The sequence below is a fragment of the Enoplosus armatus genome, chromosome 9, assembly GCF_043641665.1.
Source record: "Enoplosus armatus isolate fEnoArm2 chromosome 9, fEnoArm2.hap1, whole genome shotgun sequence".
In the NCBI taxonomy this organism is placed as follows: domain Eukaryota; kingdom Metazoa; phylum Chordata; class Actinopteri; order Centrarchiformes; family Enoplosidae; genus Enoplosus; species Enoplosus armatus.
Genome location: NC_092188.1, coordinates 21249153 through 21263730, shown reverse-complemented (window position 1 = coordinate 21263730; position 14578 = coordinate 21249153). Strand labels below are relative to the sequence as shown.

The following is a 14578-nucleotide window of genomic DNA, read 5'->3' as shown; positions in this document are numbered from 1 at the left end:
TGTTGCAGTAGGTGCAGGCAAATGTAGCAGGCATTCACTTAGTGTGCAGAGAAGATGTATTAAGAGCAGATTAAATATGAACATACTCAATATAACGTTACAGCATTAAATAAAGCTATACTATATATGTAGGTTAAAGTATTGCTACACATTGTACAACATTACAATAAGATACACAAAATAATGTTACACGTCAGAATGGTATAATGTTAAATCAAATGAGCTGCCATTATTCAGCAGATACGTGATGTTTCACTTGCATAAACTATCTCTCAGTCAGTGTCGTGTGTGTGTGTGTGTGTGTTCGTATTGCCGGTAAATAAGGCGACATCATGATTATATTAGTTTTAACTACATTCTCGCAGAACAGTTAGCGTAAGTAAACTGAAATAGCACGATTTCTAACAGGGAAACGAAACACAGCAGCTCCTCGAGAAACACAAATTACAAACCTTGTATTTCGGCTTCTTCTGTGGTGCAATATTCCGTATATTTCAAGCCAAATATGAAGATTATACCGCTGTCATCACTCCGTTGTTTGGGTTTTCACACTCTCCCGCGCGTCCGCACCACGCAGGCGCACTCGCCCCGCGCCCGATGATTCGTCCGAAGTTTCACTGTGGGCGTGGCCTTCACGTATCTCCCGACTCACAACAAGAGGTCCAACTGCGACGTGTTTCCTTCGTCTCACTGGAGTGTGTCGCTGTCCTGTTTGCCCAGTAGTCTGGTACATGTTTCAACGTGTTTATTCCCCGAGGTTAGTATAATATCGAATGAAATGACAGCGTTGAGTTCAAATTTCACCCTCACGAGACTTAAAGTAATTTAATTAGTCAAAACAATGTCTGTTTGTTCTTTATTAACACAAACAGTTGAAGTCGAACTTTAATTGACACCAAATATATCAGACACAGGCCTTGGAAGAAACACACGCCACGAATACTGCTCAATATGTCTGAAATGACTAAATTACTATCCTCAAAACATGTTTTAGCATACACTTGTGTTGCTAATAAAGGGGCTTTTAGGCACTGAACCCGAGCACCTGCTCCATGCCACGACTTTTCCACAAGCTAACGTTATGTCAAAGTCACTTGTCCCCCCTCGGTCTCACTGCAGGGGTCCCGCCCAAATTATTGCAAAATAATGCAGAGGTTTAAGTAGAATTTTATCCACGCTAACCCTAATTTCCATATGCAGATCTGTCTCTCCCAACAGTCCCTCTCGCCATCACACCATTTCTTGCATTCTAATGCATTCTCACATCTTTACAAAATCCCCCCTTCCGCCACACGCCGTGGATGTGCTCGTTTTGTCGACTTACAGTTGGTTATTTCTGCACGTTTGGCTTGTCCAGTGAGGAGATGCACGATGGATGCAGTTGTGTTTTGCATGTTCTAATTTGCACGTTTTATTACCGGGAGTCTGTGGAGACAATGAAAATGGACGCGTCGGGAGATTTTTTCTTTCCGATGAACCGACCTCCCGCTCTGCTTTCAACAGGAGGCAGTCCGTCTGTGTGTGAAGGCTCTGGATGGGAAAGGTAAATGCTTTTTTTTTTCTGTTCCGACGCTGCAAACCCATTCAACCCTTTCTAGACACTGTAGTACATGGACGGAGTCTGATTTGAACCGGCTTCACTCCCCCCATCCCCTCCCCTCGCCCTCAGATGTAGCCTCGTTTCCAGGCTTTGATGCACTAGACCAGGTTGGATTATCTTTGTGAAAACCACAATTCAAAACTCAGGACTAACAATCTGATGACTGGAAACTTGATTCAAACCATTGTCTGGATGTACTCACTAGTGATCCACCTCATCCTTTTGTATCATCACCAGTAAATGAAAGGATGTGATGCCTATAATGGGTGCAACTGAACTTTATTATATTAAGGTATTAACCTGGTGTTGTGATTACTTGTAGCATTTTGAGGCTTCCTGATAAACTTAATAAAAAGGTGTGTAAAGGAATACTGTAGCCAACAAATTGGTAACTATTGACAGACTTCTACATAAGCTGTCTGTGGAAATTTTGCCCCATTGTAAAATTAGATAAAAGTCACAAACACACTCGCACACGTGTGTCCCATTTCTGCCTGATAAGACTTCATGCAGGTTGTAGTTGGGTGGAGCTATGCTGAGGACAGATCTTTTTCTCATTAGACCTTTTGACTTGGGAAAGTGGGAAAAGCACTAGAGTAAGTAATAACATTTACAGTGCCCTGGTAAGCCATGCCAATGAGCCAGCATGCACAAAACCAGGACCTTGCCCACCTAAATGGAATGAAACCATTGTTAATATAATTAGTTACACCTGTGCTTTCTATGGAGCCCCGAGACTGTCAGTTGGTAGTAAGGTTATCAGACAAGTCAAACATATAAATAAGTGCTTCAGTTTATTAAATAAAGCGTTTCAATAGAAATATATATGAAATTCATATATATGAAATATTCTTTAAACATTATACTTTAACCCAAGCAATTTTTCCCATTTTACTTTCCACATTACCAATTTCCCTTTAAGATGTGAAATGGGCGTGTCCATGTATGTCCAGGGCAATGATTGGTCTAGGGTGTACCTGTGTGTAACATCAGTCGAGCTATCAGAGGACGTTGTGGCTAGCTAGCTTACTTGAAAACACTGGTAGCTAAAGACAGCCCCTTCAGCTAGCCACCTAGCTGCAGCTAACTTTCTTCTCAAAACCACACCAGCCAGTGCAGGCGTAGTTTCCTTGATCTCCTGATTGAAGGACTGTGATGACAGGCCGTTTGCTGAGGTCACCAAACTCAAAATATTCAGCATCAAAAAGGTGTTGATTGTCCTGCCCTCACGGAAATGCTAATCAAGCACAGTCTGTACACACAACACAGCCACGAGTGCAGGTCGAATCTGTTCAAATAACTAATAATGCCTGTGTATCGCCTTTGTTTCGCTCCTCATCCCATTAGAGGGTCATAGGTCATGGTCACCTACAGAACAGCTGCTGGTAGGGGTTTCTGCCGCATTTCTGCAATGTCCGCAGAATGTAAAAAAAATGGGAACCTCCCGTTACCCTGATTTGGGAGCATTTCACGCGTTATTCCAAGATGGTTCCCCCTGCTGCCAAGTTTGTAGTTACACCAATAAAAAGCCAATATTAGCTACTTTTGTTGTGTTAACATATTTGGAGTGGCTTGTTAACAAGTGAAATCAGACACCAAACAACTTATGCTTAAATTAGATAAATCGATTCTATTAGTGTTAATATTGGATTTGATTTAGACGTAACTGCCAATGATGGTGGATCTTCTTGTCACCAAGTGAGAGATGTTTTTGCTGTCAGAAATTCCCAACGTCTCTGACTCGAAATCCCAACTAGGAGGCTGACGTGAGCTGTTTTTCTGGCACAGCTGATCTGCACAATATGGTGTGGATGCAGCATTAGTGCCTTGTTCAAGGACACTTCAGCCTTGCATATAGGCCTATCTCAGTCTGGTGTTTAATCTGACCGTTGCAAACAAAAACAAGTTGGCTAAAGTTGTTAGAACAGCTGAGAAAGACGCCTACAGAAATCATTATATGCACTGTTTAATGTATACAGGGACGCTTTGTATATTGTTAATAACACTGAACATCCCCTCCACTCTGAGTGATTTGAGTTGGTGCCTTCTGGCCAACGCTATAGATTCTTTGTGTTATCATCAATATAATGGACAAACCGCAGGGAAATATCCCCATACTGGGGGATCAACTTTTGTACATTGCTGTGTGTTTTTACTGACAATAAACACAGTAAAACAATATAGAAATATATATTGTTTTTACTGTGTTTATTGTCTTGATTGGTGAGACAAAGACGTATTTTCTTCTATAAAGTTCTATTCTATACTATTGTAAACGCTTGCTAACATGGAGACTTGGAAAGGAACTGTACTTGTACTGCCGGGCCCCCCCCCCATACCTTTCCAAATTTCCCGGTGAGCAGTAATAAAATGATATTTTACTGTTGCCAGACACTTAAAATAGTCATGGTATTTGAGTTTGACTTCAAAACAGCCATCTATAAGTTTGGTTGGAGTACTAATCTGGACATTGTAAAATAATGTTATCCTATGACCGGTAGTTTGACCTCTGGAAATCCTGTACGATACAATTCCGCCATTAACTCCCCCTCTTTAAGGAGTATAGTCAGAGGCCTGTAATGACTTTGCATAATGAGTTACATTCTCTTTTTTCATTGGGCCTGCTTTCTAAAAGATCTCTGTATTGTACAGGGGAGAGTGCTAGTCCCTTTTATCTCCAGAAAAAAAACCCTTGTGGCTACAGTTTGATCAATTAAACTCCTGAAAGGGCCCCCCCTCCTTTCATTCCTCTGCCTGAGAGGAATATAAAGTTATCAGTCTTCCCAAGCGATATGAGGACGGAAATAAGTAGTTTGTCTATAAAAATGTCCAGGTACTTTATCAGCGTCCCAGTAGGCCCTGCGGCCCTGACGCTGTTCAATGTGGCTCTCTTGTACTCCACTCTCATGTGCTTCCCCTTCCTCCCTTCCTCTCTCCTGGTCTACTTTGTCTCTGCCCGAGGCCCGCTCCTCGCTGGGTGGGGTGTACGCTGCCGGCCCCGCACCTCAGTGGGATTGACTGGGGCCCGGGCCCCAAGTGAGGTTATCGATTTCAATCAGTGGCTTGGGAGATTGGAGCTGAATGATGCTGTAGACTTTAAAAGGTGGTCAGCTGCACTGCTTGTTGTTTGGGTGGGGGGCTGCAGGAGGAGTCACTTCACTTCTGAAGGGAAGTCAGATAAACTTACAAACAGAATTTTATATAGAGTGAGAGATCTTAATCTTTTACTGTATGTTAGTGGGTGTATGTGGGGCAGTGAAATGGAACAAAAGGACCCAAAAAGTAGAGATTCTGTGTTTACAGTGATTAGATGTAGGGCTGCAACCAAGTTATTTTAATGATCTATTATTTGTTTCGTCCGTAAAATGTCAAAGTTTTTATATTCAAATTTCTTGCTTTGTCCGACCAACAGTCCAAACCTTAAAATTTGTTTATTATCGTTGAAGACGAACACAAAAAGGGCAAATATTCACATTTGAGAGGCTGGAACCACAGAATTTTGCTTAAAAGGTGACTTCAACAATGGTAATCCACATAGATTAATTTTCTGCTGATTGCTGATTAATCAATGAATCGATTAATAGTTGCAGCTCTAATTAGATGCAGCCTTTTTAGTGTATGGACATACATGTGGGAAACAAGTGTACAAAAACAGTAATTTACACAATAGCTTACCTAATTGCATTCAATATAAATGTGTGTGTGTATGTATGTATGTATGTGTATATATATATATAAACAAATTGACCAACTTCACAGATAAACAGTAAGTCAGTTGCATAATCTGGGGGAAGGAGTGGGAGTTTAAGTAGTTAATGTATCAATACTGCATTCTTCCAATAGTGCAATGGGTGCTTTATTTGTTATACTGAGAAGAGTGAGGTGACAACTTTCTGTAGCATCATCGTTCACAGGAAAGTGCAGGCATAAAGAGAAGGCTGATAAAAGTTCCTGTTTTGCTTAAAGAGGGAAGTTAGTTCACACACTGAGAGCGCTGCTGTTTTTCTGCTCTCAGAAGCATTTGCATCAAGGCCAGGAGATTAAACGTGTGGGTTGGGAACTGGAGAGAGTGTGTTGTCTCGCTTGGGGCCCCCGATGCCAGAGTTCTAGCTTTCATCGCACTGGGTGAAAGATTTCTCCTGGACGTTTCACTCTCTGTGGCTACAGGTGGGTGGTTCACATGCTGTAGGTGGCAGCCACTGTGGATTTCATGCAAAAGTACAGAGGAGGTGGCTGTGGGCAAATTGTTTCACAATTGCCAATGTTCAATTCTCTGTACTGAGATGCTGAATCCCACACTCTATAAACTCATTTGTGTAGTTAGATGGTATTTTGAGTGTTATGGTAATATTTAAAACCGTAGGTGTTTGTGTTTTTCTAATATAGATATTTATAATGTCAGTTTTTAGACTTCATTATAAAGCACCAATGGAGAGAGTGAGATACTAGATACTGTTACATATCAGTTTACAAAAGGAAAATTATGTCTGACAATCTGAACAAGTCTGAAAAATTCACAACTATTTTGTCTTTTTTCAAGCCAAACATTTGCTGGGTCCAGTTTCTCAGATGTGAGAATTTAATGCTTTTCTTCGTCATATGTGATGCTAAATTTAATGACTTTGAGTTTTGGACTGTTAGTCGGAAAAAAAACAAGATATGTCATGTTGAGCATCTTTCACTTTTTTCTGACTTTTTAGAGAGAAAACAATCAATCAATCAATTAGGGAAATAATAAGCAGATGGATCAGAAATGAAATCATCATTAGTTGCAGGCCTACTGACGTGCTTCTCTTCACTTCGATTGGTTATTCCCATCAGTGGAAGGCTTTCATCAGGGCGTCACACTTGTTTTGCCCATCAAAAGACACTCAAACATCATCTTGCAATGCAGCAATGTGGGCTAGAGACTGGCATAGAGTCCTAAAACATCCATAATTTATAATAATTTGTGAAAAGTAAATATTTGAAAACCAATCAGTCATTTTCTCCCACATCTTTTTTTTCAAAGGCTCAATGCTCGGTGCAGTTGTGATGGTGCTTGGCTGCCTGCTGCAGAGGAAACTAGTGACCACAGAGGGGCATCGTGGGACCAACCGCCACGTCTTCTATGCAGTTCAACTGGACGGAGGCGTCAGAGCCGCCAGAGCTCTGGCCGAGCAGCACGGACTGGAGTTCATACAACGGGTCAGTGCATGTTTGAAACCCCTGTTGTTACCTGCTCCTATGGCCGTGCATTTACATTTTCTGAATCCGGCTGCTGAGGGCCTTTTTTGTAAGAGCTGCCAAAGTGCTGACTTCTGTTTCCTATTTGAGGGATATCTGACTTTCATCAAATTACAGCAGCCTTTCTGAATATTTCATATCTGATCAAAGACACATAGAATAGGCCGTCCACACAGAGTGACACACACACACACACACACACACACACACACACACACATACGAAAAGACACATACATGCACTCAGAAAGGCACACACACTGCACATATACACACACTTCTATCTAGCCAACCTTAGTTTACGCCTGTGAGAAACTCCCATATGTGGAATAGGCTCCAGCTGAATGTCTTCGGGGATGATTGGGTCTTTACCTATTTGCCTGGGTTTTAATCTGTCATGCTGAAATCTTTCCATTTGTCAGAAGACTAGATTTGATTTATCCACATCAATACTTTAAAGGTTACTTTGGTTGTTGAGTCTGAAAGTGTGTCAGCTGCTCCCTTCAAAAAAATGCAATAAGAAATAAGGGCTCGGAGCGGGTCCTGGTTAGGTGGAATACAGTAGTTCTGCTTTTTTGTAAGGGCGAGTTCAAAGAGGCGGTTCAAGGGCAGAAGATATTCGGAAATGAACTTCTTCTGATTCTCTTTTATGAAAGATTCACAGTCGCAAAGATTTAAAAAGTAAGAGCCCTCCTTATGAACTGACATCCATTCCTGCTGTGCTCGGTTATATTTAGGATTTTAAAGGGGATTCTTTTATTTGACTTCTCCTTTTCAATGTAAAGACTGACGAATAAACACAGATTCGTAGGATAAAATGTACTCTATGATTAGAAACGTTATGTAAGCAATCCATCATGAACAGCACCCAGATATTGTAAGTGCCTGACCTTAAACACAGCGAGGATGAGCCATAAAATGCATTGAATAGCATATGGACTTTGATTTAAAGAACTAAAGCAAAATATCTTGACTTTTTTTTTTTAGATATTATGTTTTTAATCGTCATAGTTCTGTATATAATTACTTATAGATAGAGCCCTACAGGTGGGAGGTCTGAGAAAATATTATTACATCACACCTACAGTCTGCAAGAGTCCACATAAAGGGTTTTAGATGCACTGCATTCATTTAAAGTGTGTTCTTTGGCAGCAGATGTACATTCCTCCACTGATTTTGCTCATGGCGGACAATCAAAAAACTGATTTGAAGTTATTGACAAGTGATACTGGAGATGTGTGTGTTTTGACATTATTGATAAGAGTTGGGGGGAGTGTCCTCTGGCCTGGTGTGAGGCTGTGTGCAGCGTTGGCTCTGGGGAACAGGGACGCAAGCTCATTTCAACCTTGGCCCTGCTGCCTCTGCTGCTGCTGCTGCTGCTGCCGCCTGGATCATGAATAAAACATCTCTTTGACCTTTATCAGGAGTGTATTGGACAGTCCACCCCCGTCTCTGTCTTCCTCTCTGCCTGTCTCTCTCTGATTGTCCCCTCATGTGTGCACACAAACACCTCTGCCTCCTCCTGCATTGTTTTCTGCTCTTTTATACACCACTGATAGTCCCCCAACGCTGTGACCACTTGTAATGACCAAAACAAAGGCAAAAACATTTTGTCATTTACATGAACGACACTGTGTTTATGTGTATACACGGTGCTATGAAACACATTATGCAATAACTGGTTTTACATTTGTGAAATGCTGCAACGATCCTGTAGCTGTGATAGTATGCCATGGTGTGTTTCTGTAGTAGTCCATTGTCAAAGATATGCAGTGAATATCTTTGTGTGTTATTAAGGTGCCGAACCCAGCACCCCCCCCTCCCCCCTTCTTTTACCTGTCTGTCACTAGAGGCTGATGCTAAACGTCACTGACACGAAATCGCCTTTGTTAAGTCAAAACTATCGTAAATATCGTAATATCAAGAAGAAGGCTCACAATTTGCTGTGATATATATAATTTTTTTTGAAAACACTGAAGTGGAATGAAAAGTCTGACAAGCCCAACGCCAGCTTGGGAGGATTGTGATGTCTGCTGGCATTCCAGCGGTAATGCCGCATGAGTGGAATGGGAATCAAATGTCTCCATGCTGGCACTCAACATATTGTTGGTCTCTTTGATTTAGTGTACAGCATCCAAGGAAATGTCATCACGTCTCTCCATTGTGCAGACTTGACATATCCATTTTGCAACTGTAAAATACAAAGGAAAACAAAGCAAAATACCCGAGATGATGTCTTTATGCCACGTGCACGGATTTACTGTGATGCATTGGACTTGCTTTTTTTGCCGGTGCCTCTTTTGGTAGCAGACGCACTAAAGCCTTTCCTGTCAGTCTTTATGATTTTTAAATGTGTCAAAAACATTGAGTTTATCTATCCACATTTGTCTTTCACTCTTACACTTTGCTCATTTAGAAATGTTTAAAGATGGCTTATAGTTTGTCAACATTCCTTTTTAAATTGGAGGGTAAATCAGCTCATTCCCCGTAAGATAAGTTGCCGTGAAATGTAGCAACATTTAAATAAAGAAGCAAACGCAACCAATGCAGTGCGCCCAGGAAGCTTGTAATTATTACGGCTGTGTGGCAGTGGTGACGTGGATTCAAAGATTACTGTCATACAATGGTGAGTCTCATCTCCAACCAAGGCTGTGGTGGTGTAATGCAATCATTACGAGCCAGAGAGAAAGAGATGCTCTGACGAGGCAGGTAATGGCAGCCATTACAGGTGCCGAGTTTCACACACAATGACAAAGAAAAAAAGAACCTGATCGCGATCTAAAATAGATGATTTTCTGTTTCACTTTATGCCGGCACAAGAACAACAGCACAGCGACTTGATATTACACCCTGATAAAATTTAAAAAAAAAGTCTCAGCTTGCAGGCTTACTTACAATACAGCCGACCTAGTTTTAAGTTACATCAAATGATACTGCATTGTTTACAGGTATTATTTCTTGCTTACTTATGAGTTTGCAAATCCGATTAGAGCCAGATTAAGTGTATGCGTTGCATTGTTTTTATTTTAGCTGAGATCACTGCTTCAAGAATTAAGTGCCTGTGTGTGTGTGTGTGTGTGTGTGTGTGAGTGTGTGTCTGTGTCTGTGTCTGTGTCTGTGTGTGTGTGTCTGTGTGTGTGCAGGGTTTCTGTCTTGAACTCTGACACCAGGAAGTCCCTGGTCTCCAACCAATGGTGAAAGGCCTCCCAGATTCCCCTTCTCTCCAGTGAGGTGGAATACTGCTGGCAGATTACCATATCATTTCCATATCATTAGCATAACATTACTGCGGCACAGCTTGGCTCGCTGTCTGCGGACGTGCTATCAGCTCATCGAGAGATTCAATCCCCAATCCGCTCCATGCTTCCGCCCTCCCTCCCCTCTCCTCCGCCCGTACACGCGAGGTGTGTTTTCCATCCGAGTAAAGCAGATGTAATTGAGGTAGAGCACTGGATTTACCAGCTAAATGAAATCACACAAACGCTTCACGATCAGCCGGGGCCGCTGTCGTACACATTCAGAGAGCTCCTTCTCTGAAACCTCATAGCGCTGCACCCAATTCAGAATTTCTAATATCCTCTCAGAAATAGCCTCAGTCAGATGCTAAGCTATGTCAAGCCTTACTCTGGCTGGATTACTTCAGGCTGTTATGTTATGACCAGGTGTGTGTGTGTGTGTGTGTGTGTGTCTGGCAAAAGGGAAAAGGCCGATGGGCCACCGTCCTCTCCCTCGGCCTCTTCCTCTCCCTTTTCTGTACCGTAGGGCACCCAGGGGCATGAAAAGGGACACCAATCCTCTAATGGTTGGAAGAGAGGGCCCATTCCATTAGTCAGGGGGCCCAGAGTTCACCGCTGCTCTTCGGCACGAGGAGGGCGGAGGGAGCGAAATGGAGGCAGGTGTTGGCCGGGGGCAACACAGAGGGCAACACTGCACCAGCTGCATGCTGGGAAATGCTGCGCTTTTTTTTTTCTTTTTTCCTCCCCCATCTCCACTCCTTCTCTGCCTATTTCTATTTCCTCATGCAAGTACAGATCAGCACACACTTTATGCATAGAGCATGCACGCACGCGCACACACACACACACACACACACACACACACACACACACACACACACACACACACAGTCTGGCTTCCTCTCATTCGCTTTTGTCCCCAATTATAATTCATTCCAGTAAGCTTTTCTCCATTTTCCTTATCTCTTTCTTTCTCACTCTCTCCCTCAAACACTCATTCACTCACTCATTCACTCACACCTATCTCCATCTCTTTCATTTTCGCTCTCTCTCTCTTTGCTTACCGCCTCCCTCCCTCCCCCCCACCCCTCCCCTCACTCCATCCTTGCTCATGCCTCACTCTCATTTGTAAACGGAGGGAGGACTTGACTGAGGAATATGGGGAGAAGATGTGGTTTCCCTCCCAGGTGGGAAACTGTGACGGGAAATGAAGGAAGAGAAGAAGAAGAAGGGGGTGAGGAGGAGGAGGAGAGCAGAAATTATGCTACCATTCCCTCTTTCTCGTCTTCTCTCTCTCTCTCTGGGCTGAGATGATGTATGGCTGAAAAGGCCACATGTTGGCCGTGTGATGGATTAAAGCACTTTGTAGGAAAATTACTGAGAGCGCCTCAGCACACCCGAGTCTAGCCCTTAATAAAACTCTCTTCAATATTGAAATGGAGAGAGTGAGAGAGGGAAAGAGAGAGAGAGAGAGAGAGAGAGATAAAGAAGATAAAGGAAGATGGTGGACGAGAGCAGGGAGTGCTGGTAGAAGCACACGCGCTCAGACACAATGCTCTTCTCGTTGATATTGAGAAATATTGTAAGAGTGCAGGTTGTATAGCTTCACTGTTGGATTTTACTACGTTTTTATTTGGAATGGGTTTATAAAAGGAGCTTTGAGAGAAATAAGTGAACGTAAACCAGATTTTAATGAAGTGGTTGTTTATTGTATACATGTTTGTCACTTACAGCTGTTGTCGAGTGTTTCCTCTGCTTCACCGTCAGTGATTCCCGTTTCTTAACCAAAGTAAGAAGCTGAGAGAGTTGTGAAGAAAACACAGAATCCAATCCAAACCTGTGTAATGTGACAGCGGACTTCACTTCAGTGCACGTCAGTTTTAGTTTTCAAACAGCCGGTCACAGTTTTCATCCGGCAGGAGAATCATTTTTCACGAATCAGTTGTGAGTTTGTGTGCTTTCTGCTGCAGAGGGTGGATTTTATTTTGGTTGTTGGTTCTAAGCTGAATGGGACTCATGAAGAAAAGAAATGAGTGTTGCAGGCTTGAAGCAACTTGGACTTGGAATGTAATTACTTAGTACGTGGGTATAGAGTGCAGTAAGCCTGTGTATATGATACTCAAGTCATTTAAACATAATATAATGACATCACATTGACATATTCACAGTACTTGAGTTGTCACATTTCATGTCACAATATTAACGTTTCTAGAGTTGAAACGATTCCTTGATTGACAGAAAATTAATTGTTTTATCAATTAATAATTTTTCAAGCAAAATTGACATTAACATTCGCTGGTTCCAGGAATTTGCTGCTGTGCAAACAAGCGATTCGAAGGCGTCACGTTTGGCATTTTTAAAACCCTTTTTAGACATTTCATAGACTAAACAATGAATCAGTTCATCAAGAAAATAATTGCAGTCCTAATTGTATCATCAGTTAAAAACATGTTACACCCTTTAATCAGCAGTTCACGTAACATGTCATTCATTCCATGTGAAATTCTTAGATAAGCCAATTTGATAACACTCAGGTCATGAATGGATTTAAAGTCCGGTGTATTACAGCTTGCAATTCTAATTCTTAACCCTAACCCCATTCTTGGAGTTCTTTTTCTTGTTTTTATCCTAGGTGTGTTTTGTTCACCCCCTTATGACTTATGACATATCTCTTTAGGTTTTATTTTTAGAAAATAATCATGTCTCTGTGTGCGCAATTTCTTGATTTGTTTGTATAGCTGGCACGATGTAATACTAACATAATCTGACTGGTCGTGTTTTTTTCCCTTGTTGGGCTTTTTAGCTATGTTGCCTCATTCCCATAATATATGGGAATGTTTGTTTTAATTACCTATAGTAACGATGGCCAAAACTACAAAATAAGATAATTTATAATAAACTGGAACCCATCAGTCCTAGCGTTTATCACTTTAAGATGGACTGTAGAACCCTTCACCCCCTCCCTCCCATCTCCTGCATTTCCTGCCAATACTGTAACCAACAAGGCTTAACTGCTCACCCCATTTAGCCCCTAGCATCCCCCTCCATCACCCAGCCCTCCTCCTATCTCTCCTGCTCCATATTTGGGGCTGTGGAGGCCACAGCCCCTGTAAGGCTGTTAGTATACACACCAGCTGCTGTTTTCTCCATAGGGTGGGCTGCCTCACGTGGCTCTCACACACTGCTTCAATGACTCTTGATGTCTGTGTTTGTTTGTGTTTATGCTTGATGCTTCTCCCTTCCATCCCTCCCTCCCTCCATCTCTGTTGCTCTCTCCTCTTTCTGTTTGTCTGTTGGAGGCCGTCAGCAGCAGTGGGGCATGCATCCTGTGGATGCTTCAGTCCGACTCTGCTGAACTGACATCAGATGTTGTGGCACAAATCAGGCTTATAGTAATGTTTGTGTTTGAAGGCTACTGTGGAGATATACAGTTTATATTCTTTGCACTGAGGTTTGTGATAGCTCAGCTTGTGTCAACGCCAACATGTAGCTTTTTTAGTTACAGTAGCCTATAGATGAATTTGAATTGGGGATATTGGTATAATTACAGTAAGCAGGTGAGACCACTTAGTTACAATGACTGACACACATAACACTGTCATGCTATCACCTTTTATAACGTTGTTCTAGTGAACATGCCAGCAAACATTTAGCAGACAGGGAGCAGCATTAGCGTTTTTACAGTTACAGTGAGTTTATATGATCTTTTTCGCTGCTGGAAACAATGCTGATGTGAGCAATGTGACTGAACTAGTGATGGGCGGACGAAGCCTCATGAAGCGTTTGGGCTTTCTTCGTATTTGTGCCGAAAAAGAGTTGAAGCTTCGGGGCTTCAAACTCAGTGACACCTGGTGGCTCATGGAACTTACAGCAGTCCTCCAGACTTTTCAGAAAAGTAACAACTCTTTAAGCAGCATACTGCGCTTGGACTTGCTTAAAACTGAACAAACCGGTTTCACCACGAGCTGTTAGCTAGCCATCAGGCTGATTCAGCAACACCGTTATTAATCTCAGTATTAATATTCATCCTCTGCTAAAATTACTGGTTGCAGCCTCTCAAATGTGACATTTACTTTCTTTTCTGTTTTATATTGTAAGTTGAAGTTCAGTAAGAAGTTCAGAAAAAAAGTTGCATATGATCAGTTTTAGCTCTTCTAACTTGTGATGGGAATTAGTCATTAATTCTGGTATCATATGAAGTAAATATTAGTATGAATAATATTATTATTAGTGAATATTAGAGCTGATCTCTTTTTTTTTCAGATAAACTGTATTCAATAAAGTACATCAGTGCGAGACACACAGGCAGCTTTTAAGGCAGAGGAGGCAGGTGATTGAAAGATGATTTAAAAAGGTAAAAAGAGTTCTCTTGGATCTTCATATCAAGTTTTTAAGCTTTTAAGCTCTTTTAGCAAAGAACTTAACAGAAAATAAAAGGACACAAACACATAAAAAAATAAACACAGTATAAAAAAACCCCAGACATTAAGGAACAAAAGAGAGAAGAAGTAGATCAC

At 41.8% G+C, this 14578-nt stretch overlaps 1 pseudogene; it reads left to right on the top strand.

Annotated features, from left to right (window-relative positions):
• Positions 1–597: 597 nt before the first annotated feature.
• LOC139290214 (endoprotease bli-like) overlaps positions 598–14578 on the top strand; it is a 155774-nt pseudogene continuing 141793 nt past the window's right edge.